Here is a 26,237-nt window from a genome sequence, read left to right as displayed (position 1 = left end):
ATTTAATTTCATTACAGGGGGTCCCAGATATACCCCAAAACTTTTTTGTGTCTGCGTCTTACACAGGTGAATTGCACTTACAGTCACTGAAGCCTGAGAACTGTCACTACCAGCATGCGAAATGGGGTGTGATGCCAGTGGATTTTGGGCAGAGTTAAACATGTAACTGACCCCATGTTTAGCCACACTCCATTTGACAAGCTGCAGAAGACAAGGAGTACTTGGCACAATCAAGAAGAAGCCTAAAAAGCTAACATTGCTGTCTGTTGTGTATGAAAGTTCTCAGCAATAGACTGGCATCACATCCATGGCTGGCTCCTGCCTTGCCTCAGTAAAGTAAATGATTTGGGTATCAAAATGTGTGCATGTAGGCACTATAGAAACCAGATGGATGGCAAGCAAAAAAGAACAAAAAGACTCATGGATATTTGGCAAAAGGCATCTTTAGTGATCTGAATGTATTTTCATTATTCACACTTTCCCTAGCGTCCCTTTAAAAAAAAATAAATAAAAAATAAAGCTTCCAATCAGAACTCCAACCTGTTTGGAGTTTAACAATAAAATCTTATATCTTCAACAATAGAAAATAGATATAAAATAATCAGGATGAATGAATGCATGACAAAGATTTACAGAAGGCAACCCTTTTTTTTTTTCTTCTTAGCTTGAGGTTCTCGGCATATTTTCTGTCTACATTTACAGCAGAGCTTGGCTACTGGGTTAGGGCTATTGCTTTGTCCCAGTAGGCCTCTTCAGAGGATGCACAACTCAAAGAGTACTTTGATTCTGTACAGAACAGTCATGGTATATTACAGATATGCTCAAAATGCGGCTTTTGCTCAAATACCCCGCTGTTAGTCGAGTGAGAAGACTGGTAGCCAATGCATCATTCCAGCTTCTCAAAAAGAAAAGAGAAAATTAGAAAAGAATGAATGAAATAAATAAACACAAAATAAATAAATAAATACTTACATACAAACAATTATAAAGTAAATAATAAATACATACATACATACAATTCTAAACAAATAAATACATTTAACCAAAAATATTCACATTTGGTACATATTTGATCAGGAAGTGTTGCAGTTACAACCATAGATGAAGGCCCTGTGCCTAATGAACTTTGTCATCCTTCAAAGAGCGCTAAAGAGCTTTCACAAGTTCAGACCTGCAAAGACTGACAGAGTGGTGCTGATGTGACACCCAACACCACAGCATCTCTTGTCATTGTTCCAGTGATGTTGGCTCTCAAGTTCTCATAGGCTCAACAGTTTTAGTGTGGTGGTGGCCGGTTTCACTTCTCAATGTCTATAACAGGCACCATGAGATGTGCTGCCACGGCTGATATTATCTAGGATGTATCCTGCTTTTCTCCAGCTGCCAAGTTGGAAGAAGTTATTATTTTTTTTAGAATGGTGACAGGGGGGTAAATGTCTGCAATAGAGCATGACGTTGAAAGCCAGGTGGTTCAACATTACATCTACCCCTTTCCAAAACCTGTGAAAACAAATGAAATCAAGATTAGAAATTCAAAGAATGTCAAAACCAAATGAATCAACAGAGCCTGTAATAGAGTTGTGTTTGTAGCGGAGGGAAAAGGTTGCTCTCCAGGTAACAATAAATTTGGGATTTTATTGGTTTGGAGGATTTTAGCATAAAAAAGTAATATGCTGCTCATGGTCTACCTGATTTATCGTAGCACTTGTACATATTAAAATTATTCACTGACGTTTACTCTTCAGTAATTGAAAAAGAATACATTATTACAGTGCCCTCCATGATGTTTTGAACAAAGACACATTTTTCCTTGATTTACCTCCACAGTTTAAAATTACAAATCAAACAATTCAGACTTTCACTTAATGGGATTTGCATACATTTCGGTCATGGCATGTAGAAATGACAACACTTTTTATATATGGTCTACCCCATTTTAGAGCACCATAATGTTTGGGACAGTTGGCGTCACAGGTGTCTGTGATTACTCAGGTGGGTTTCATATCTTCATAAGATACATTGGCTGGCTTCTACCCCTTTCACATTCACACTTTCTCTTTAGTCACATCAGCAAGCCAAACTGACCAATCACACCAAAACCACACTGACCAATTAGATTGCGCTGAGGGTCTGGACACGCAGACAGTAATTTACTTTTGAACGTGCTATTAACAATTTTGAAAACAGTATGTGCGCCTGTGCAAAATGGCCTCAAAACAAATAAGGTTATGTTGGTGGTGGATTTTAATGTGTGAAAGCCATGAGAAGTGATCCCCAGTTTAGCCCACCAAGACTGCTGTCATGATAAATATGTGAAAGGTTTTGAAAACATGAGTTCAATATTGAAAAAGTCTGTTTGTAATTGAAATAACCGCAGTACTGAGTAATATTAGGGCTGTTCTCAAGTTTTACTCCTGCATTGCTTTCATGTTTTTCACTTGGTCAATACACATACCGTGCCCTCTATAATATTTGGGACAAAGACACACTTCTCATTGATTCCCCCTCTGCTCTCCAGTTTAAAATTACAAATCAAACAATTCAGGCGTGATTAAAGTGCACATGGCAGACTTTCATTTAAGGGGATTTGCATACATTTTGGTCACATCATGTAGAAATGACAACACTTTTTATACAGGGGTCCCCCCAGGGCACCATAATGTTTGGGACAATTGGCATCACAGGTGTCTTTCATTCCTCAGGTGGGTTTCATGACTTCATAAGATACCTCGGCCTGCTTCTACCCTTTGGGGTCTGTAGCTGCCATTGTTCAGCATGAGGACAAGAGCTGTGCCAATGAAAGGCAAAGAAACAAGAGAAAACCATCTGAGATATCGGTAAAATGTTAGGATGACCTGAATCAATGGTCTTGAATATCATTATGAAGAAAGATCTCACTGGTGAGCTCAGTAATTGCAAAGGGACTGGAAAGTCAAAGAAGACCTCCACTGCGGAGGAGAGAAGAATCCTCACTATGGCAGAGAAATAGCCCCAAACACCTATCCGACAGGTCAGAAACAGACTTCAGGAGGCTGATGTGTGTGTGTCAGAGATGACTATCAGCAGAAGACTTCATGAATTAAAATACAGAGGCCACACTGCAAGGTGCAGACCACTAGCTAGCCACAATAACAGGACGGGCAAATTACAGTTTGTGAAAAAGGACTTAAAAGAGCCTGCAGAATTCTGGAAAAAGGTCTTGTGGACAGAAGAGGCAAAGATGAACCTGAATCAGAGTGATGGCAAGAGCAAAGTGTGGTGATGAAAAAGGAAGTGCCCAACATCCAAAGCAGACTACCTCTTAAACATGATACTGGGGGTGTTATGGCTTAGGCATGTATGGCTGCCACAGGTCCTGTCACACTTCTCTTCATTGATAATGGAACTGCTGACTGCAGTGGCACAATGAATTCTGAGGTGTAGAGAAACATCTGATCTGCTGAAGTTCCAGTCAATGCCTCCAAACTCATTGGACGGCACTTCATCCTACAACAAGATAATGATCCAAACACACTGCTGAGGCAACACAGTAGTTTTTCAAAGCTAAAAAATTGTCAATTCTTGAATGGCCAAGCTGGTCATCAGATTTCAATCCAACTGAGCAGGCCTTCCATATGCTGAAGAGAAAATTTGCATGGAGAAGTCCCCGAAACAAGCAGGAGGTAAAGAGGGCTGCATTAGAGGCCTGGCAGAGCATCACCAGAGAAGACACTCAGCACCAGGTGATGTCTGTGAATCACAGACTTCAAGAAGTCATTGCATGTAAGGGATATGCGGCAAAGTGCTAAATATGACAGCTTTAATAGAACTGCCATTGCTGTGTCCCAAACATTATGGTATTCTGAAATGCGGGGACCACATAGAAAAAGTGTTGTGTTATCGAAATGTGTGCAAATCCCCTAAAAAGGAAATCTGCAATGTGCACTTAAATCACGATGTCTGAATTGTTCAATTTATAATTTTAAACTGTGGAGCAGAGGGATAAATGAAGGAAAAAAATTTGTCATTGTCCCAAATGTTATGGAGGGCACTGTACGTCAGTACCACACTCGTACATTAGTAAATACCAAGTTAACTAAGGATATCTTCAGTTACACAAACTCTTTTGTAAAAGAGTCTAAAGCTGCTTTTGTAATATTATAGCTTTCAAGTCAGGTTTCTTAGAAAATCACTATGTTGGGGTTAAATAGTAATAATAATTAATTATATTTATATGGCACTTCTCACACTACTCAAAACACTTTACATAGAAAGAGGGAAGCCACGTCACCCACCACCAATGTGTAGCACCCACTTATGCAACGGCAGCCATTCTTGCACCAGTATGCTCACCACACATTCACTATTAGGTGGTGAAGTGGGGAGAGAGAAAGCCACTTAGAGACAGGGGATAATTTGGGTGCCGGAATGGATTTGACCGGGATGGGCAATTTAGCCATGCAGAGTCAGGACTTTGATTTTACATCTCCTCCATAGGATAGCACCATATTTAGAACACAGTGTCCCTGTCACTGCACTAGGGCATTGGGTTCCACACACAGACCACAGGGTAAGTGCCCCCTGCTGGCCTTGCCAACAGCTTTTCCAGCAGCAACCCTAGATTTTCCTGGTTGGTTTCCATTCCAAGGACTGGCGGGCCTGAACATGCTTAGCTTCAGGTGGATGTTCTGTTCTGAAGTGCTGATATGTATGGCTGCTGGCACATTGTTCTTATGTTTGCAGTTTATCATATTTAACCTTCTGGGAGTGGTTCTTAGAGGGCTAGGACCACCGGTAAATAATCAAATATCAGAAATATCCTACTTGTGATCACCAACCACTAAATAGCATAAGATATCATTTATCATGCCTATTTACTGATCTCCATTTTTCAGGTCTGTGAACGGAGTAACCCCCCATATCCCATTAGGAGGTGAATCCCTGGGGTTGGTTGATAAGGTGTGTGCAGTTTCAAGTCCTTCTGATTATTTGTGCTGAATACTCATATTGGTGTACTCTTTATTATAAAGGTGCAATTTTGAGCACAAAATATGGTCCAAAAATTTCCTAATAATGAAGATTTCTTAGGTCTAGAGGGCCAAAAACAGGGGGCATAACTACACATCAAGACAAGTTGAATGGTATAACAGATGTTAGCGTTTTGTTATACTGGTGAGTCAAGAGCTTCCTGACAAATAAAAAAAAACTGAAGTGATTTCAGAGCGCTCATAAGTAATTCCTATAAACACAAACTAATGGATCACATAAGCGTTCACCCCCTTTAATACAACACCCCTAAATCATCACTGGTGCAGCCACAGAAGTCACAGAATTAGTTCAATGGAAATCTCCTGTCTTGGGTTTCAGTTCATTGTAGTCTAACTGCCTCTGAAGATATCTGGAAGGTCCAACTTAGTGCTAAATAATTAATATACTCAAAAAGGTATTTGAGATCTCTAAGGAAGTCATCAAGATAGACGAGTGTGCAAATGAGAGCTGCCAACCATTTTCAGAATTCATTTTGAAAGAAAAATAGATTACCTCTATCAGTAGGATTTCTCACTGAACAAAGTGTTGATTGCATAAATGTTGGGCTCAAAATCAGATCTCATGCTTCAAGAAAAAAAAAAGATTAGATTAGTTATCTTATAAGTAAGTAAAAGACACATTAAAAAACTTACAGTCAACATAATACAATTATACAAAGGATACAATTTGCATAAAGCAAGAGTAGTTATGGCTTGCATGTTTTTCTTCCTCTGCTCTGCAGTGTGCTGAGAAGTACTGGTGGGTAAAAAAAAATAAGAGTGTGTGTGCTGCCATCTAGTGGACATTCACATAATAAACTGTAACCATACAAAAGCACACTTTTCCTAAAAGGAAGAAGACACGATGAAATAAAGAATTGAATTTTGTATAGACAGCTCAATATATATGTGTGTGTGTTTTCTTTATACAATTCCATATCTTTGGTCCAATCTCAAGAAAAGATTGAACACATATCCCACTTCGCCAGGAAGAGGCAGCAGTGAACTTTAGGACCCCACATTTTGATCCTGGGAGTACCTTTGTTTCTTTTAGCTACAGTCAGTTTTAAGGACAGTGTCGTTTCCCAAGTGTTGAAATTATTTAATTTATTTCAGGGAATAATAAAAAGACTTCTGCCAAATAAAAGCCAGGTAGATCTGCCTTAAAATGGCTTACCCAGGCAATGCCAGCTCCTGCTGCGAGTACTCGAGATAGATAGATAGATAGATAGATAGATAGATAGATAGATAGATAGATAGATAGATAGATAGATAGATAGATAGATAGATAGATAGATAGATATGAAAGGCACTGTATAATAGATAGATAGATAGATAGATAGATAGATAGATAGATAGATAGATAGATAGATAGATAGATAGATAGATAGATAGATAGATAGATAGATATGAAAGGCACTGTATAATAGATAGATAGATAGATAGATAGATAGATAGATAGATAGATAGATAGATAGATAGATAGATAGATAGATAGATATGAAAGGCACTGTATAATAGATAGATAGATAGATAGATAGATAGATAGATAGATAGATAGATAGATAGATAGATAGATAGATAGACATGAAAGGCACTGTATAATAGATAGATAGATAGATAGATAGATAGATAGATAGATAGATAGATAGATAGATAGATAGATAGATAGATAGATAGATAGATAGATAGATATGAAAGGCAATGTATAATAGATAGATAGATAGATAGATAGATAGATAGATAGATAGATAGATAGATAGATAGATAGATAGATAGATAGATAGATATGAAAGGCACTGTATAATAGATAGATAGATAGATAGATAGATAGATAGATAGATAGATAGATAGATAGATAGATAGATAGATAGATAGATAGATAGATAGATAGATAGATAGATAGATATGAAAGGCACTGTATAATAGATAGATAGATAGATAGATAGATAGATAGATAGATAGATAGATAGATAGATAGATAGATAGATAGATAGATAGATAGATAGATAGATACTTTATTAATCCCAAGGGGAAATTCACAAAGTGTGATGGACTGTCACAGATTAAAGAGGAGGCAGTATCTACCAAATAAGAATTAAGAATTTTTTTTTTTGTTCTTAATTTCGCCTTATACAATTTCTTGTATTAGGAATTTGTTGGTTTTCACATACCCCTTGGGGTCAGAGCACAGGATCAGCCATTGTACAGCACCCCTGGAGCAATTGAAGGTTAAGGGCCTTGTTTAAGGGCCCAGCAGCCTAGGATCTCTTTTGGCAGTGACGGGGATACGAACCGGCAACCTTCGGGATACCAGCACAGATCCTTAGCCTCAGAGCCACCACTCTGCCCTAATAGGAAAGTGGCTAGAGAATGTGGGCAACGATCCCGCTACCTCTCGCATGCTAAGTGAGCGCTCTACCATTTTAGCTAAATTTTCCTCCTAATTTTTTCCCTCCTAATTTTTCTCTCCTGTGCCCGCCTCACCTGCCTTTTAAATGACTCCACATGTTTGGTGTGTTATGGTTGAGAAAAAAATTATTGACTAATTTAATTTTCAACATGGCAGTAAGCAGCTTATCTGTATTTATCAGTTTATTAAAATGCTCTGTAAAAAGCCAAATTTCCCCTGGGACAAATAAAGTTAATTCTATCTATCTATCTATCTATCTATCTATCTATCTATCTATCTATCTATCTATCTATCTATCTATCTATCTATCTATCTATCTATCTATCTATCTATCTACAGGGACTTTGCAGATGGTAAGGGTGGCACAGAAGTTGGCACACAGTGCTGATAAATCAGTCCACCATACTGAGCTCAAATCCCTTTAGCTGCTTGTTATCTACATGTAGTTTGCATGTTCTCCCTGTGTCAGTGTGGCTTGTCCCCCAGGTGTTTTTTTCCCCCAAAGACCCCTGACTGACAATTGTAGCTGACCATTTGGGCTGGTGTATGACTGTGCCCTCAGATGGACTGACGACTCCTTTCTAGGGCTGATCCCTGCTTTGCACCCCATGCTTCTAGGACAGGCTCTGTTTCTCTCATGACTCAAAATTGGATTAAGGTGGGTCTGAGAATGTTAAGTGAAGTTACTGAGTGTGACTTTGCCTATGAAAGGTGCTATATAAATAGAATTATAATTATTATTATTAGTGTTTTATTACTATGATGAATTAGTGCTAAAAAATGAAAAATGACTTTCACTTATTCAAACAGTTATTTTATGCAGCACATTTTGTCCAAACCTATCCATCCATGTGTCCATTTTCAGATCTCCCTATCCTAGTTGAAGGTCATATTAGGCAGTGCCTAATCTCTCTGTAGTATGTGGTGCAGTGCAGGAGATATCCCTGTTTTGGTACAAGTCCATCAAAAGGCAAACACACTCTGGCACAAACACCCCAGAAAGTCCATTTACAGGTGGAGATTGTCCTTCTGGGTAGCTTGAGCACCTGTATAGAAACATCACCAGCATAAAATGTACACTTAAAGTGTTGTCACACACGTGTGCTTGGGAGACAACTCCAGGGCTCGTCTAATGGTTATTTCACCCCAAGGTGACAGTTGACACTGTCACCTAATGCTTCTCCTCTCATTTTTCTACAGATTCGATGATTGGATGACAAAAGACGTCACTTCTGGGTTTCGCTTCCCTGAGCCCGCCTCACCTGCCTTTTAAATGGCTCCACAAGTTCCTTCATTGTTAGACATCATTGTGTTCTTTTTGTGAAAACCGCTTTATTCTTTCAATTCAACTATATGGGGATCACTGTCAGGTACCCCAACACTTTATGATTTTTCTCTTTGTTTGTCACAGGGTATATATGAAAAAATATCTCCATGAATACACTTTTAAGGATTATTTTAATACTATAAGAGGTACTTTAAGAACTGTAATTTTTGCAATGTGCGAAATAACCCACACAGATGTAGAGGGAACTTACAAACTCTACATAGACAGTGTTCTGGTCTGAGACTTGACCTCAGCCTTCTAAACCTGTGAGACAGCAGTACTCAGGTCCCCAAAGATCATATCACGTGGTGGGGTGAACATCGAAAGATTGACCTGACAAAAAAAAGAAACAGCGTTCTAGTGGTTTGAGCCAAATGATCGAGAGACTGGAAGTGTGTAGTGTGGTTTATCACAAAGGTCCAAAGTGACCCACACTGTATACCAGGGTCAAATGGAATAACCAGGCCATGAAGAAGACACACACCTGCAGTCAGAATACCCCATAAGTTTCCTGTGCTGACAGAGTTTGAACTGCTTAGATGGCTGCATCTGAAATTCATGTGAGGTGAAGACCTGAGGTGGTGTCCCATGGAGCCCAGTGGAGCGCTCAGGTGAAGGGAACTTGGTTTATACATATGGTGCCTATAAAATGTATTCACACCTTCGGGAGTTTTCCCTTTTTATTATGAAGCAACACTGAATCACAATGGAATTCATTTGGCTTTTTGACATTGATCAACAGAAAATAAACCTTCTAATGTCAAAGTGAGAACAGATCACTGCAAAGTGGTCTCAAATATATATATATATATATAATACAAACACAAAACAGCTGATTGCATAAGTACTCACCCCCATTAATATAACACCCCAAGTTCATCACTGGCACAGCCAACTAGCTTTAGAAATCACAGAATTAGTTCAGTGGAGGCCGCCTGTCTGGGGTTTCCATTGATTGTATTCTAATTGCACTCGTAGGTGGAAGGGATAACTTGAGGTTTGTCAGTTATGGTGGCACAATGAAGACAAAAAGAACAGTCCAAGCAACACAGTAAAAAGCAACAAGTCAGGGGATGGAGGTGAGAAAATATCCAAGTCACTGAATATACCTTGGAATCCAGTTAAATCAGCCATTAAAAATTGGAAAGAGTATGGCAGAGCTGTAAATCTGTCTATAAAAACTGAGTGGTAGCACAAGAAAAAGACGAATGAGTGAGGACACTAAGATACCAAAGAGGACTAGGAAGGAGTTACAAACTACAGAAGGTTAGATTGGAGAGACTGTGCAGAACATTAGAACTCTTTTTTTTTTTTTGTTCTTTATTTTGCCTTATACAATTTCTAGTATTGGTGGCACGGTGGCGCAGTGGGTAGTGCTGATGCCTCGCAGTTGGGCGATCTGGGGACCTGGGTTCGATTCCCGGGTCCTCCCTGCATGGAGTTTGCATGTTCTCCCCGTGTCTGCGTGGGTTTCCTCCCACATTCCAAAGACATGCAGGTTAGGTGGATTGGCGATTCTAAATTGGCCCTAGTGTGTGCTTGGTGTGTGGGTGTGTTTGTGTGTGTCCTCCGGTGGGTTGGCACCCTGCCCGGGATTGGTCCCTGCCTTGTGCCCTGTGTTGGCTGGGATTGGCTCCAGCAGACCCCCGTGACCCTGTGTTCGGATTCAGCGGGTTGGAAAATGGAAGAATGGAATTTCTAGTATTAGGAATGTGTTAGTTTTCGCATACCCCTTGGGGTCAGAGCGCAGGGTCAGCCATTGTACAGCACCCCTGGAGCAATTACAGGTTAAGGGTCTTGCTCAAGGGCCCAGCAGAGTAGGATCTCTTTTGGCAGTGATGGGGATTTGAACCGGCAACCTTCTGGATACCAGCACAGATCCTTAGCCTCAGAGCCACCACTCCACCCACTCTAGACAAGAACAGGCCATTCAGCCAAATGAAGCTCACCAGTCCTATCCATTTATTTCTTCGAATTTTGAAAGTCCCTAAAGTCTTACTGTCTACCACACTACTTGGTAGCATATTCCAAGTGTCTATCGCTCTTTGTATAAAGAAAAACTTCCTAATGTTTGTCCGAAATTTACCCTTAACAACTGTTGCCCGGGTACTTCACCAGTCACAGCTTTAGGGGAAAGTGGGAAAGAGAATGTTACTGTTAAAACAAAATGCACATGACATATCGGCTGGAGTTTAGCAGAAGGTACATTGGAGACTCTGAAGTCAACAGGAACACAATTCTATGGTCTGATGAGACCAAAATTGGGCTTTTTGGCCATCATACAAAACGCCATGTTTGAACACTGCACATGATCAAAAGCACACCAGCCCCAGTATCAAGCCTGATGATGGCAGCACCAGACTGTGGGAATGCTTCTCTGCGCCAGGCCCTGGAAGGCTTGTGAAGATGAAATGAATGCAGAAAAATCCTGGAGAAAAAAAACTGATACAATTCGCAAGAAATCTGAACCGTGGGAGAAGATTTGTTTTCCAGGGAGAGAACAGCTCTAAGCATAAAACCAAAACTACACAGGAGTGGCTTCATGTCCTGGAGGGGGCCGAGTCCGAGTTCAGATCTTCATCCAATTTTAAATTTGTGGCTGGACTGGAAAAAGGCTGTTCAATCTCATTCACTGCATGACTTGAGCAGGTTTACAAAGAAGAGTGGGAAAAACATACAGATGTGTGCAGATGTGCAAAGCTGGTAGTGAGAGAGAGAGATCTGTGCACAAACATAAGGCTGTCATGGCTTCCAAAGGTGTATGTGATCACTTATTTTGTGTTTTGTATGTTCACTTTGACATTAAGAGTCTTTTTCTGTTTATCCATCCAATACCATCCTCATGTCAGCTGATGACACCACCATCATCGGTTTGATCAGTGAGGACAACAGTGCCAAGACAACAACCTTGCCCTTCAATGTTGGCATAACTAAGGAGCTTATCATGGACTTCTGAAAGCAGGTGACAGAATATACCTCCATTTACATCAAAGGAGATACCGTAGAGTGGGTCAGCAACTTTAGGTTCCTCGGGGACACCCTCATTGATGACCTTAAATGGTCATGTCACACTGCAGCTGTGGTGAAGGAAGCCCAACTCCTCTACTTCCTCAGGTGTCTGAGGAATGCCTGGATGTCACCTACCACCTTGAGCAGCTTCTACAGTTGTGCTGTTGCGTCCATCCTTGCAGTTGGCATTACATCCTGGAATGGCAGCTGCTCAGCTCAGGACAGTAGAGCTATAGAGTGTGTCATCGATGACATCTACACCACTCACTGTCTCAGGAAAATGAATTGCACCAGGCAAGACCACCCTGCATTAACACTTTTTATCCTCCTTCCCTCTGGATGGACATGGACCTCCAGGTTCATCAATGATTTCTACCCAGAGTCGACAAGACACATGAACGGTCTTGGCACAAACATCATATTGTGTCACTTGCCACTTGCATTTTTTTACTTAACACATTAACTGCTGGACTGCTGAACTGCAGTATTGGCCTATGCAGATATCATAAATAATTAATTCTATTAAAACTACTAAAAATGTAAAGTAATGTATTAGAAAGGAGCTGTTTGATTAGCAACAGTAGCTTTATAGAAAATTTAAATAAACCATTAATCATTTTATTGTCACCAGCAGCTTGTCTAAAAGTCTCAATCTGAATAACAGTCCTAGAAGCATGGCACCTCACTGTGTGCAGGCTTAGTAGCACGTGTGCCATAAATATAACACGTTTCTTTGTGCTGTCCACACTTGTTGCACACAACACATTCAGTAGTTGGTGACTGTTTGTTCTCAATGGGTTGCAGAATGTCCATGTAGTGCTGTACTGACAGTCAGGACTTCCATCAGCACCAGAGCCTACAGGTACTACATCATCCAATTGATTGTCACTATCTAAATCACGGGCATTATCATCAAAATATTCATCTTGCAACAAGTCTAGTTGTTTCAAAACATTGGCAGCTTTATATCTTGCAACAACATAACTATGGACTGTCTATGTACAGTATAACACTATTTTCCGTAAACTGTTGCCACTAAAAAAAATGTCAGGTCTCTCCACTAGATGGCATCACTATAGTAGGTAACTGAGATGTGTCAGCAAAGCTCACGGCAACCTGGCTCTGTCTATGGTGGCTGTTTACTGCGACACAAGTTCTCTCACATGTCACACATAAACAGGCTCAAGGAGATACGACTTAACTCTTGTTAATGGTGTTCATGCCTATTGCTGTTTTCATGTTTTCCGTCTGCGAGGATATATACAAGTAAGCATTTCATTGTACATGGTACTTAAAAAGCCCAATTAAATCCACTATGATTCAATGCTGTATAACAATAAAAGGTGGGAACTTCCAAGGAGGTGAATACTTTTTATAGGTACTGTTATAGAATATCCATCCATCCATTTTCCAACCCGCTGAATCCGAACACAGGGTCACGGGGGTCTGCTGGAGCCAATCCCAGCCAACACAGGGCACAAGGCAGGAAACAATCCTGGGCAGGGTGCCAACCCACTGCAGGACACACACAAACACATCCACACACCAAGCCCAATTTAGAATCACCAATCCACCTAACCTGCATGTCTTTGGACTGTGGGAGGAAACCGAAGCGCCCGGAGGAAACCCACGCAGACACGGGGAGAACATGCAAACTCCACGCAGGGAGGACCCGGGAATCGAACCCAGGTCCCCAGATCTCCCAACTGCGAGGCAGCAGCGCTACCCACTGCGCCACGGTGCCGCCCTGTTATAGAATAGTATATTTTTAATGTTGATAATTTGCATATATTCAAAGAGAATCATAAGCATGTATGAAAATACACAGTATATCCTAATGCACGTTAGTATACTAAGGGTTGTGGCTGTATATTTTTAATTTTTCTTAGCAAGCTAGAAACTAACAATATTTTATGACTCAAGGTCAAGTATCCAAAGAGAGGCTAACAAGCAGCCTCAGCCTCTTCTGCGGGTGGTGAGCAAGGGCTGAAAGCTGCAAATAATGGTGGCAGGAACTAGACGGCACCTAGGAAGGGAGGAAGGCTGCCAAACGGCCTTGAAGGATAAGATGGAGTGCCATGTTCATTAAGCTAGGAAACAATGGTGGAATTAATGAGTGGTAGAACCAAGGCCATGGGAAATTGGAGTCAGATAGGGGTGTTGAGTGAAATTGATTGAGGTGAAACTTTTCATAAGAATTGCAATAAAATACAAGATCGCCATATTCGCTAATTGCTCGGTTCATCTAAACTGGGACTGTGTGTGCCTCACATAATAAAGATTGATTCTGCTGCCTGTCCTGAGACTTCGACTGCCTTCTTTGGGGCTGAGGGTGCCCATGCTGCCTAATCTGCTTCAACACTATGTATTCAAAGAGATTTTCCAACCATGGTGGTCCACAGGCTGAACCAGAATGAAACAATGCTGGGTCATTTTTCAAGAATGTATGTGTAGGATTTTACATTGAATGTGCATGCAGTTTCTAGAGGTAGTAGTACACAATAAGGAGCTTGCAGAACTTAATTGGTAAGTGTTAATGAACTAAACAATGGTGTTAATCAACAACATGTATGCGGTTGTAATAAATGAATCCTTCTAATGCTCAAGTCAAGCAGCATATTATAGCCATACAATACTAAGACCTTAAAAAGAGTGGAGTTTGCACCTTATTTAAACTCAGTGCAGTATGTCAAACTGTACGTCGACAGAGTAACGTGGCTACATTACTTTCAAATCATCACATTTCACACTGAACTTGCCATAAACTTACAGCATATTAACTGGGGGGCATTTTATCATTAGGGTCTGCTGGATAAGTCAGTGGATCACATGTTCAATTCATGGGGGCCCACTGGGGATGCAGAGTTTTTCTCCAAAAACACATTTTTTAATTGGATGCCCACGTTAATTCAACAAGCTGGTATTTACTAGTTTTAATAATTTTGTGTCAGTCTGGAGATTACAAAGCTGTGTTTGCTTCATTTATATTAGAATGCAGCAAGCACTTATTTATGTTACATGGGGTCAATTTGGTGTTTTCTTTTTTTTTCTTGGTTCGTACATTTTTTATTATTATCATCATGATTTTCATTCTGTTTTGCCAGAAATTCTTGTTAGTTACTAATGAGCTCGCTAGTAGGTTAGACACTCAGGGCACTGCAGCTTAGCAGTATTCAGTGGCATTTGCCTCCATGTTTTCTCTGCTTGCAAGGCCAGCTCTATTGTTTAGGGGAACTGGACCTAGGGTGGTAAAATTGGAAGTGGGTGGTGGGGAGGTCAGGGTGCCATTTTGTAAATCATTACAAACCGTTTCTTACAAACGTTTTTACACAATCCAACAGTCTTACTCCCATTAACGGTAAATTCCCATTAAGCTCTGAACCTCACCATGAAGAAAATATGGGATAACTCCTACCCCATATGTACGGGATACTTTTATGTATATACGAGATGTTTTCACATACGTACTGGATAAGTTTGCTTACATATGACATGTTTTCACATATAAATGGGATACTTTCACGTATGTACGAGATTTTTTTCACGTACGTACAAGATATCCGAAGTGCACTTTGTAATTTTTTTTAATGAAACTTTATCTCATACATAAAAGTATGTCATACGTACATGAAAACATGTCAGACGTACATGAACATCTTGTACATATGTAAAAGTACTCCAAACATATGAGAGGAGTTCACATATATACGAGATAAGGGCTATCCCATAATTTTTTTCGTTGTGTGGTTCAGAGTTTCTGTAATTGTTGACTATGAGTGATGCTTGGTCTTACATCTGACGAGCTACATGACCCCTTCACAGGTGATCTTCTGAATCCCAGGGTGCACTGCACTCAGCTACTCAGAGGTTCTCTTTACACTGAACATTCTTGTTTCTTTATTTTCTTCAGCTGCAAGTTCATACATTTGTTATAGTGCTGTTTCCCTTTCTTATTTTCTTCATTACTTTACATTGGGTTGATGTGGACTAAATTAAAGCTCCATTTCCTACAGTTTAATTAGTTTATTTCCATACTTGGAGTCACCCTGGATCACATTAAAAGACTTCCAAATACTGTGGAAATAATGTTGCAATACAGTACAAAGAATATATGCATTCTTTGTTTAGGAAATTATAGTAACATTTAACTAAAATTGTTTATCAGTTATATTACATTTATTAATACAGTTATTAATGTCAGCAGCCTTACCACATGTATTTCAGAACAGGGCATCCACCTGAAGCTAAGCATGTTCAAGCCTGGGCAGCATTTGAATGGGAGACCATCTAAGAAAAGCTTGGGTTGCTGCTGGAAGAAGTGTTGGTGAGGCCAGCAGGGGGCGCTTACCTTGTGGTCTGTGTGTAGATCCCAGTGCAGTGACAGGGACACTGTGCTGTAAAAATGATGCTGTCCTTTGGATGAGATGTAAAACCGAGGTCCTGACTCTCTGTGGTCATTAAAGGTCTTTCTGGGTGTCTTTCAAAAAAGTGGATGGTGTATCCTGATGTCCTGGCTAAATTGTCCTCCGTGGCTTAGTTATTCTGGCCCCCTAATCATCCCCTGTTTTGAATTGGCTAACTATCTGTCACCTCCTCACCACCTAATAGCTAACGTGTGGCGAGCATACTGGCGCAAAAATGGCCGCCGTCACATCAACCAGGAGGATGCTACACATTGGTGGTGGTTGAGGTGGCTCTCCACAACACTATGAAAAGTGCGTTGAGTAGTGAGAAAGTGCTATATAAATGTAAAGAATTTTTATTATTAATAATAAAGTTTAATACATTTGTATTAACATAAGTGTTGTTTATCAAGAATGCATTTTAATGGCAATCTTGTTTTTTTTGAGATAAGTAACATTTTTTCCCCAAGTTTCCAATTCTGTTAAAATTAAACTGTTTAGTGGACATTGGCAGATATTTTTGTAACAATATAGTAAGACCAACATGATAAGCCTGCATAATGCTTAACTGTGACTGTGACTGCCAACTCAGGTGTTTTCTTTTTAGTCATTCTTGTGTGTGTTCAGATTATAGTTTGTGTGTACATATATATTTATTTATCTATTTAAAGATCTACCATCTAATTTGCATGCCTTTGACTTGTGAGAGAAAACCGGAGCACCAGGAGGAAACCAATGTGGACACAAGCAATCTCCATTCAGGGAACACCCATTACAGAACCACCATTTTTAAGAGTAGTTACTACTGTACCTTCATCAATTATATCTTTTTCTAAGAACAGTTCTGAAGTCGGGAAGCATGGTGGCAGATCGGTATTGCTGCTGCCTTGCATTAAGGAGACCAGGGTTCATGTCCCGGGTCCTCACCGTATGGAGTTTGCATCTCTGTGTCTGTGTGGGTTTACTCTAGATAGATAGATAGATAGATAGATACTTTAGGATGTCTATTTTCCTCCTACAGTCCAAAACCATGCAGGGTAAGTGAATTGGCAATCCTAAATTGGCCCTAAAGTGTAGGTGTGTGTGTGCGTGTGTGTGTGTGTGTGTGTGTGTGTGTGCGTGTGTGTGTGTGTGTGTGTGTGTGTTCGCTCTTTGGACTGTAGAAGGAAACCAGAGCACCTGTAGAAAGCACATGTGAACCCAGATCTCCTTCTTTCAAGGCAGCAGCCACGCAGCTACAGTTCTTACACTATGGTCACCCACATTATGGAAAAATGTTTTGGACATACAGTACTGTGCAAAAGTTTTAGGCAGGTGTGAAAAAATGCTGTAAACAAAGAATGCTTTCAAAAATGGAAGTGTTAATCATTTATTTTCATCAATCAACAAAATGCAGTGAATGAACAAAAGAGAAATCTAAATCAAATCAATATTTGGTGTGACCACCCTTTGCCTTCAAAACAGTATCAATTCTTCTAGGTACACTTGCACACAGTTTTTGAAGGAACTCGGCTGGTAGGTTGTTCTAAACATCTTGGAGAACTAACCACAGATCTTCTGTGGATGTAGGCTTCCTCACATCCTTCTGTCTCTTCATGTAATCCCAGACACACTCGATGATGTTGAGATCAGGGCTCTGTGGGGGCCATACCATCACTTCCAGGACTTCTTGTTCTTCTTTACGCTGAAGATAGTTCTTATTGACTTTGGCTGTATGTTTGGGGGCGTTGTCCTGCTGCAGAATAAATTTTGGGCCAATCAAACGCCTCCCTGATGGTATTGCATGATGGATAAGTATCTGCCTGTATTTCTCAGCATTGAGAACACCATTAATCCTGACCAAATCTCCAACTCCATTTGCAGAAATGCAGCCCCAAACGTTCAAGGAACCTCCACCATGCTTCACTGTTGCCTGCAGACACTCTCCAGCCCTTCGATGAACAAACTGCCTTCTGCTACAGCCAAATATTTCAAATTTTGACTCATCAGTCCAGAGCACCTGCTGCCATTTTTCTGCACCCCAGTTCCTATGTTTCTGTGCATACTTGAGTCGCTTGGCCTTGTTTCCACGTCGGAGATATGGCTTTTTGGCTGCAACTCTTCCATGAAGACCACTTCTGGCCAGACTTCTCCGGACAGTAGATGGGTGTACCTGGGTCCCACTGGTTTCTGCCAGTTCTGAGCTGATGGCACTGCTGGACATCTTCCGATTTCGAAGGGTAATAAGCTTGATGTGTCTTTCATCTGCTGCACTAAGTTTCCTTGGCCGACCACTGCGTCTACAATCCTCAACGTTGCCCGTTTCTTTGTACTTCTTCAAAAGAGCTTGAACAGCACATCTTGAAACCCCAGTCTGCTTTGAAATCTTGTCTGGGAGACACTTGCTGATGCAGTAGAACTACCTTGTGTCTTGTTGCTGTGCTCAATCTTGCCATGACATGAAACTGTCTTCCACAACCTCACCTTGGTAGCAGAGTTTGGCTGTTCCTCACCCAGTTTGAAGCCTCCTACACAGCTGTTTCTGTTTCAGTTAATGACTGTGTTTCAACCTACGTGTGACATTGATGATTATTAGCACCTGTTTGGTACAATTGCTTGATCATACACCTGACTAGAATCCTACAAAATCCCTGACTTTGTGCAAGTGTACCTATAAGAATTGATGCTGGTTTGAAGGCAAAAGGTAGTAACACCAAATATTGATTTGATTTAGATTTTTCTTTTGTTCACTCACTTTGCATTTTGTAATTTGATAACAATAAACAATCATTATTTATAGTTCTGAAAGCATTCTTTGTTTACAGCTTTTTTCACACCTGCCTAAAACTTTTGCACAGTACTGTAAATAAATAAATGCATCATGAAAAGTGGCAATAAATAAATAATAATAATGGCATATGCATAAATAATTATATGTGTCAAAAATATGTTTAATGTGTTAATTTCTTATTTCAGTGACACTGCACACATGATGTATGTTTTGAAATGAATGATTTTCCCCCCATCAGATTTGTGAGGGTGGCCTCTACAGAGTAGTGTTTTTTGATTGGCCAGTCACTGGTTGAGTAGACAGACGTTTTCAGCCATCGAGTCCCACATTTGCTGCAGACTCCTGAGAGGATGACTATCTCAGAGCTTGCTGAATTAAAGAATGTGCAGTAACTGTTTCTTACATTCATATCTGTAGTAACCCATGCCTGCTGGAAATGAGTGGCAATAAAAACATAATACTCGTTACAGCCCACCCGCTCAACTTTGACAGTTGAAAATGACCATTTTCATTATAAGGCATATTTTATGTTGCATAAGATGTCACTGAACTAAATAAATTAAGAAATAATTAAATGAATACATAAAGAAGTAAGAGTCTTGGCTCAGCAGGAAGCTGATTTTTTGAGTCCAACTGGGAGGTGCGTGCAAAAGGCAAATCAAAATATATTAAATGTAAACGAAGCAAATGAAACCCAGAGGAGAGGCAAGAGTCTCAGGCAAGAGGTCAAAAACTAGGAAAGGCACAAAAATCAATAACAGAGAGTGAACTTCTTTTGGAGTTTAAAGGATTAATCAGATAAAGCTTGGTGCAACAGCTGACTTTTTATCCCATCGTGCTGATGAACTTGAGGTCACGACCCTGAAGACCACACCCCTAATAACGCACAATGCAACCCTAATGATGGTTACACAAAATGGCGTCTACTATAGAAAATGGCCATAAGACCCTAAAACTTAGCCCTGATTATGATAGTAAGCAACAAAAAAATATTTCAGGACACATTCATATTTCACAGTAGATTTATTTATTATGTATATTAGCTGTGCTACCTATCTAAGACAGGATAAAATCTAAATAATCAGTGTACACCTCAGCGTTAATGTTTGCCGTGTACCATCAATTGAAATGTATAATATTTTGTAATGCATGTAGTAATAAAATACACTGCATCTATCTATCTATCTATCTATCTATCTATCTATCTATCTATCTATCTATCTATCTATCTATCTATCTATCTATCTATCTATCTATCTATCTATCTATCTATCTATCTATCTATCTATCTATCTATCTATCTATCTATCTATCTATCTATTTGTCATTCCAACAGTGGGCGCATCACAAATATTCAGTCAGTCAGCCATTGTCCAACCCGCTATATCCTAACACAAGGTCACAGGGCATCTGCTGGAGCCAATCCCAGCCAACACAGGGTGCAAAGCAGGAACAAATCCCGGTCAGGGTGCTATCCCACCGCAGGGCACACACACACCCACACACCAAGCACACACTAGGGACAATTTAGAATCGCCAATGCACCTAACCTGCATGTCTTTGGACTTTGGGAGGAAACCCACGCAGACATGGGGAGAACATGCAAACTCCACGCAGGGAGGACCCGGAAAGCGAACCCAGGTCTCCTTATTGCGAGGCAGCAGCGTTACCACTGCATCACAAACACTTGTAGTAAAAAAATGCATTGCATTTGTCAATCCAATAGACGGCACATTACAAACATTAGCACTTTACTGAATGAAAGCAACCAGATGGATGCATAGACGCTTATCCTTTTATTAATGTTAGTCAGTCATTTTCAAACACTTATGGAAAAAGATGATCCACTGTGGCAACCCCTAATGGGAGCAGCCGAAAGAAGAAGAAGACATTTTCAAACCCTCTTGATCCTGAATAGGGTCATAGGGATCTGCTGGAGCCTATCCCAGCTGGCACAGGGCACAAAGGCAAAAACAAATCCTGGGCAGAGCGTCAGTCCTTTGGAGGGCAAACACACACACACACTTCCACACACACACTCAGCCACACACTATGGCCAATTTAGTGGTGCCAATTCACCTAACTTGTCTTTGGACTGTGGGAGGAAACCGGAGTACTCAGAGTAAAATCCATGAAGACACAGGGAGAACATGGCAACTCCACACAGGAAGGACACGGGACATGCACCGTAGTCACCATCAGTACTACCACTGCACCACCATGCTGCTCCTTTTATTAAAGTGGATTAATGAGTTTTTTTAATTATTTGTGAAATATTTTTCATAAAAAATAGCTAGTAGAGCACAGTAAAAAAAGACAGGCATTTTAGACTTCTAGACCAGGTTTTTAAAGGTTATAGAGTTAGATGGAAATGAGCTGAAAATCTGATGATGAATGCACCTACAGTATATGGTGAGATCCAATGCATACAAAGTAAGTACTCCCATCCCTTCTAAAATTTGTTTAATGCTCGATATCCAAACTAATTTGTGTGTTAGAGAGCAGCAAGATGTGTATCCTGCTGGTAGGAAGAAAGAAACATTAGCAAAACATGTTGATTTTGTAGCTGGTAAAAAGTGTTAATCGGCAAAATTTGCCGAAGCGTTTTGCACAGCGAATTTCCTGGGTTCAGCAGTAATCCTGTTGGCCAAATATTTCCCTGAAAATTCACCATATGGCCAGGTTAGGCATACTTTTTTTCCCGCCAATACCCCATAATGCTTTGTTTGCACAGCCAGCATGACTTCACACAGCTGTAGTAGCCAATGTTGGATGGGGATGTCCCTACCCAATCTGCGCTACCTACCCAATTTGCACAGACAGAGCTTTCAATTATGCATACTGTAAGCGTACTCCACCTCACAGTTGACAGCGTTGCTCAATCTGCTTTGTGCATATGAGTATAATTTATGGAGTATACATGCACTCATGATATCAGTACCTGATCAGCACTCCAGCCAGGTGTGCATCTTTCATGAGTTTAAAAAAAAACCTCACTCAGCATTGCACTTCACGACACGGCCCAAACCGAGCTGCGCATGCCGATACACAACTTGCAGGATTTTAATTTGAAGGGCACATTATCTGATCTTAATGATAGGATAAAGAAAATACTTTGATGTTCTGCATAGACTCACTGTACATTGGGTCTTCACTGCTGGATTAACCATGTTATGTTCTTCACTATTGTTATATTTCAGCCAGGGTTCAGGTTCAAATTCTTGTTTTACGTCTTTTTTCATTCATTTGTGAGTCTTTGATTTTTGTTAATGTTAATTTTGTGTATTTTCTATATGCCTGTGTTATGTTCTTTGTGTTTTGTGGGTTGTTTCCCAAGACGCAGGACCACCTGCCCATCACCACAAGATTCTGCCCTCAGCTCTGTAAAGTTGAGGGCAACCTACAGTTCCTTGCAGTTAATTCAAATGCACTTTTTGAGTGGTGCATCCTTCTGTTTTGTGATTTTTTCTTCTGCATTGTTCTGGATTTTTGACCTCTGTGCTCTGTATTTCAATTATTCTTTGGATTTGTGATTTGGACACTGTTCACCTTAGATTGCTTTTGCCTTTTCTAGTAATTCCTTTTTGCTTTTTGTGCTCCACTGAGCTTCTTGTTCTGTGTAAAATAACTTTATTTCAAAAGATTCTGTGCTTGCCTTTGTCACTAGCCAGCTTTAATGGTTTACCACTGTAGTGGGTATTTATTTGGGACTTTGTGTTTAGGAACTCTTGAGTTCTTAACCACTATGTGGTGCAGTTTGGGTAGTGACAGAGACAGACCCCCTGAGTACATAACACTGATCCATTGCATCAAAGGCATAGTAACAGGAATTCTGGAGAGACAAAGAGGGAGTTGAACAACTTGGAGTATTGAGGACTCTGAGGGAGGCAGGGTGCCACAGGGGTTAGAACTGCTGCCTCCCAGCTCAGGTCACATTTTAGGCTACAGTATAGTTGCCAGATTCTTCCCTAGCTCTCAGAGACACTTAACACACCATCACATCATTAAAATCCACTCAAAACTAGTTCAGGTTTTCCTTCCCCATTGACTTCAATGCACTTCACCTTTGCATGTTTTCACCAAACTCGAAGCAAAGCAAATTCAGCGGGTTCTTTCAGCACTTCTGATAAACAATTCGTGTAGCATGTTCGACACATCGTTATCAAAGCTGCAAAATAGGAAAACGTGTCGCCTCATCGAACATTGGGAATGAGCTGGAGCAGTCAGTGTCAGTGAGAGAGAGCAGGCAGTGGATTAATCTCTATATATATAAAATCCAACATCCATCTGTCTGCTTTTCACGACAGAACTACTTAACGGATTTAGATTGGGTTTCTTTCTATAATTTGCTTGAACATTCCGGATAATTTTGCGACTTCTTTTATCACACTAAGTATCATAGTTTGCTTGTGGTACCAATTGATTTGCGCAAATCCAAGAGAGACACAGCAGGCTGAGGGGATGCGCCACTCACTCATGCGCCAGCCTCGGGGCGTTTCTTACATCCGCCTAGCAAGCAAACGAGAGAGCTACTTAACGGATTTAGGTCGGGTTTTTTTTCTAGAAGTTTCTTGAACGTACCAGTTGATTTTGCGATTTCTCTCATCACGCTAAGAATCATAGTTCTCTTGCAGTAACAATATATTCAGACTAATCCGAGACAGAGGCTGCGGGCCGAGGGGAGTGGGAAGTGTGACATCAGGAGTGGGGAGCTGATCAGGACCCTCCTCACTGTCCTGTTTCACTACTACATGAGCAGAGCAACGGAGGATGGCTAGTATATATATATACACAGGTACTCCTCACTTTACGACCTATTTGCTTAACGACCACTCGCACTTACGACCAATCAGGTTTCGACCTGCAATTTGGGGAATCCCCTTTCTCAGCTTGAGTGTCGGCCAGTGGCGAATGGTGACATGCGCACTGAGTGTATTATAGGCTTGCTATGCGCTTTTTCAGTCAGTTTTATTCCTACAAGCAGTCACTGTGTAACCTCATTTTTTTTTACATATTTGTAACCCCAAAATAGTACAGATGTCGACAAAAAGAAAAAGTATGGCATCATCTGGAGAAATTGTTTAGAAATGAAGAAAAGCTATCGACCTTGAAATCAAAATCAAAATCATACAAGACTACGAAGCTGGTAAAACGGTTAAAGAAATAGCATGTGACTTGAAAGTGGCACATTCGACAATTTCAACGATTTTAAAGGATAAAGTTAGAGTGAAAGAGGTGGTGAAATCATCGACAGAATTTAAAGCCATAATAACTAGGCAGCGAAAAGGTCTTATTAATGAGATAGAGAAATTATTGGCGATCTGGTTGGACAACCAGATGCAAAATAATATGCTGATAAGCCTTTTAATATTTCAAGCTAAGGCACGCAGTATCTTTGAGACTTTCAAGGCACGTGAAGGCGAAAAGTTGACAGAATCATTTACAAATAATAATATGTACATATGCATGTCTTTTTATGAATAAATTTGAAGTTTGTTGCATAATTTTATAATTTTACAATGATCCTATATTCCCGGCACAAACTCCTCGCTTATCGACCAATTCGCTTAACGAAGTAGTCGTTGGAACAGAACTCGGTCGTAAAGTGTGGAGTACCTGTATAAAATCCAGCGTCTGTCTGTCTGCCTGTTTGTCCTCTTTTCACAAGAGAACTACTTAACAGATTTAGATTGGGTTTTATTCTAGAATTTGCTTGAACATTCCAGTTGATTTTGCAACTTCTCTCATCACTAAGAATCATAGTTCACTTGCAGGACATTCACGCTAATCTGAGAGAGAGGCTGCAGGCCGAGGGGAAGGGGAAGCAGGACATCAGGAGTGGGGAGTTGGTCTACCTCTGCGTTTTGGAGCGTAATTTGCTTTCACTTAGCTAGCGATACCTGTTTGCTTATTTGTTTTTAAAGTTTGTCCCGTTTCACTATTACGCTGGCAGAGCCGCAGTAAAATACAAAATAGTACCACACACTGGCAGAAAAAAAGAAAACCAACATTGGATGGGATGCCAGTTCATCACTTTGCCATTAATCAACATAAATGCATGTCTTTGGGGCGTAGAAGTAATGCACTGAAGGGAAACCCGGGTGGACTTGGGACAAATCCAGGCAGGAGAGTCAAACCCAGAATGCTGGATTTGTGATGTAGTTGTGCTCTCCTTTGCAGAGCTGGAGCTCCCTGTACACATTAAAATTTTCAAAAGATTAGCAAAACATGATTACTTACGTTTAAAGAATATGCCAAACAACTTATGATTAACACATCTTAAAATAATGACATGTACTGTCGATTGTTCTTGGCAGGATTCAATCATACCAGCCCAAACACAAAGCCCAGTCTGCCACGTACCTGCTAGAAACTCTTTGTTCAGTGCCATCTGCAAAACTGCTGGCAGAGTGGAAAAGCCGGCGATTACAAGTGCAAAGAAAGGCATCTTGGAGAGCCTGAGGGAAGCGGTGTGAGTCAGCAAGATTTAAGTTGAAAAGATGGAGGGTCGGGTTATTAGCAAGCTGCAGTTGGTTTAGAAACTAAATTAAGGGTGTTGTGACATTTTAAACAATGCCCAATGATGTTTAAATGGGAAATTCTGCAGGCAAATGAGAAGGCATCTGTTTGGCACCGATGGTGATAAAATGAGTAAGTGGTTATAGTATAAACTATTTAGGACATTTCCTATTAGGCCAAAAATTCAACCACCATGACATTATATGGAATAACAAATAGATGCCAAGCTGTAAATATATTTACATAATATAAGCTAGAATTATTTTTAAAGTTTTCATTCAATATATTTTCAAACCCACAGAATTTGGTTTAGGATCATGAGACCTGGACCTTAATCTTGCTGCACTGAACTGGATGTAAATTCACTGAAGCACAGGTTTAGCTACATTACGAGCTGCCAATCAAACTAACATGCCTTTATTTGATGTGTGCGAGGGAAAACTGACGGCCAAAGGTGAACCTCCATGTGGACATGCAAACAACGGGCATCATGAACACAGATCTCGACTGGGCTGGGATTTCAAAATAGACGGTGAGGATATGACGGGGCAACACAATACCATGGGAGCACTTTGCCAGCTCTAATGTACTTATGAAAATACTTAGCAAAAATACACAAGTAATAAAGGTAATTATAATATGATCACAGATTATACTTTGTTACTTGTGTGAAAAGCATATAATAATCCACTTTAATAGAAGTATAAGTGTCTGTGTGTCCAGTTGCTCTGTCCCTGTCGTTCCAGCAGATGGCACATCACAAACACGAATCCTGCCTTTACGAATCCCA

At 40.4% G+C, this 26,237-nt stretch overlaps 1 protein-coding gene across 1 annotated transcript in view; it reads right to left on the bottom strand.

Moving 5' to 3' along the window:
• Positions 1 to 423: 423 nt before the first annotated feature.
• The window catches only part of LOC114647841 (potassium voltage-gated channel subfamily A member 3-like), a 72,373-nt gene continuing 46,559 nt past the window's right edge, over positions 424 to 26,237 (bottom strand). Inside the window, exons 2-3 of the mRNA XM_051924434.1 lie at positions 5,521 to 5,592; positions 424 to 1,500 (exon numbers count right to left, since the gene is read on the bottom strand). The gene's annotated coding sequence lies outside the window, so the exon portion shown is untranslated. The remainder of the gene's footprint in view (positions 1,501 to 5,520; positions 5,593 to 26,237) is intronic.

The sequence above is a fragment of the Erpetoichthys calabaricus genome, chromosome 3, assembly GCF_900747795.2.
Source record: "Erpetoichthys calabaricus chromosome 3, fErpCal1.3, whole genome shotgun sequence".
NCBI lineage: Eukaryota > Metazoa > Chordata > Cladistia > Polypteriformes > Polypteridae > Erpetoichthys > Erpetoichthys calabaricus.
This window is presented reverse-complemented; position numbering and strand designations above follow the sequence as displayed.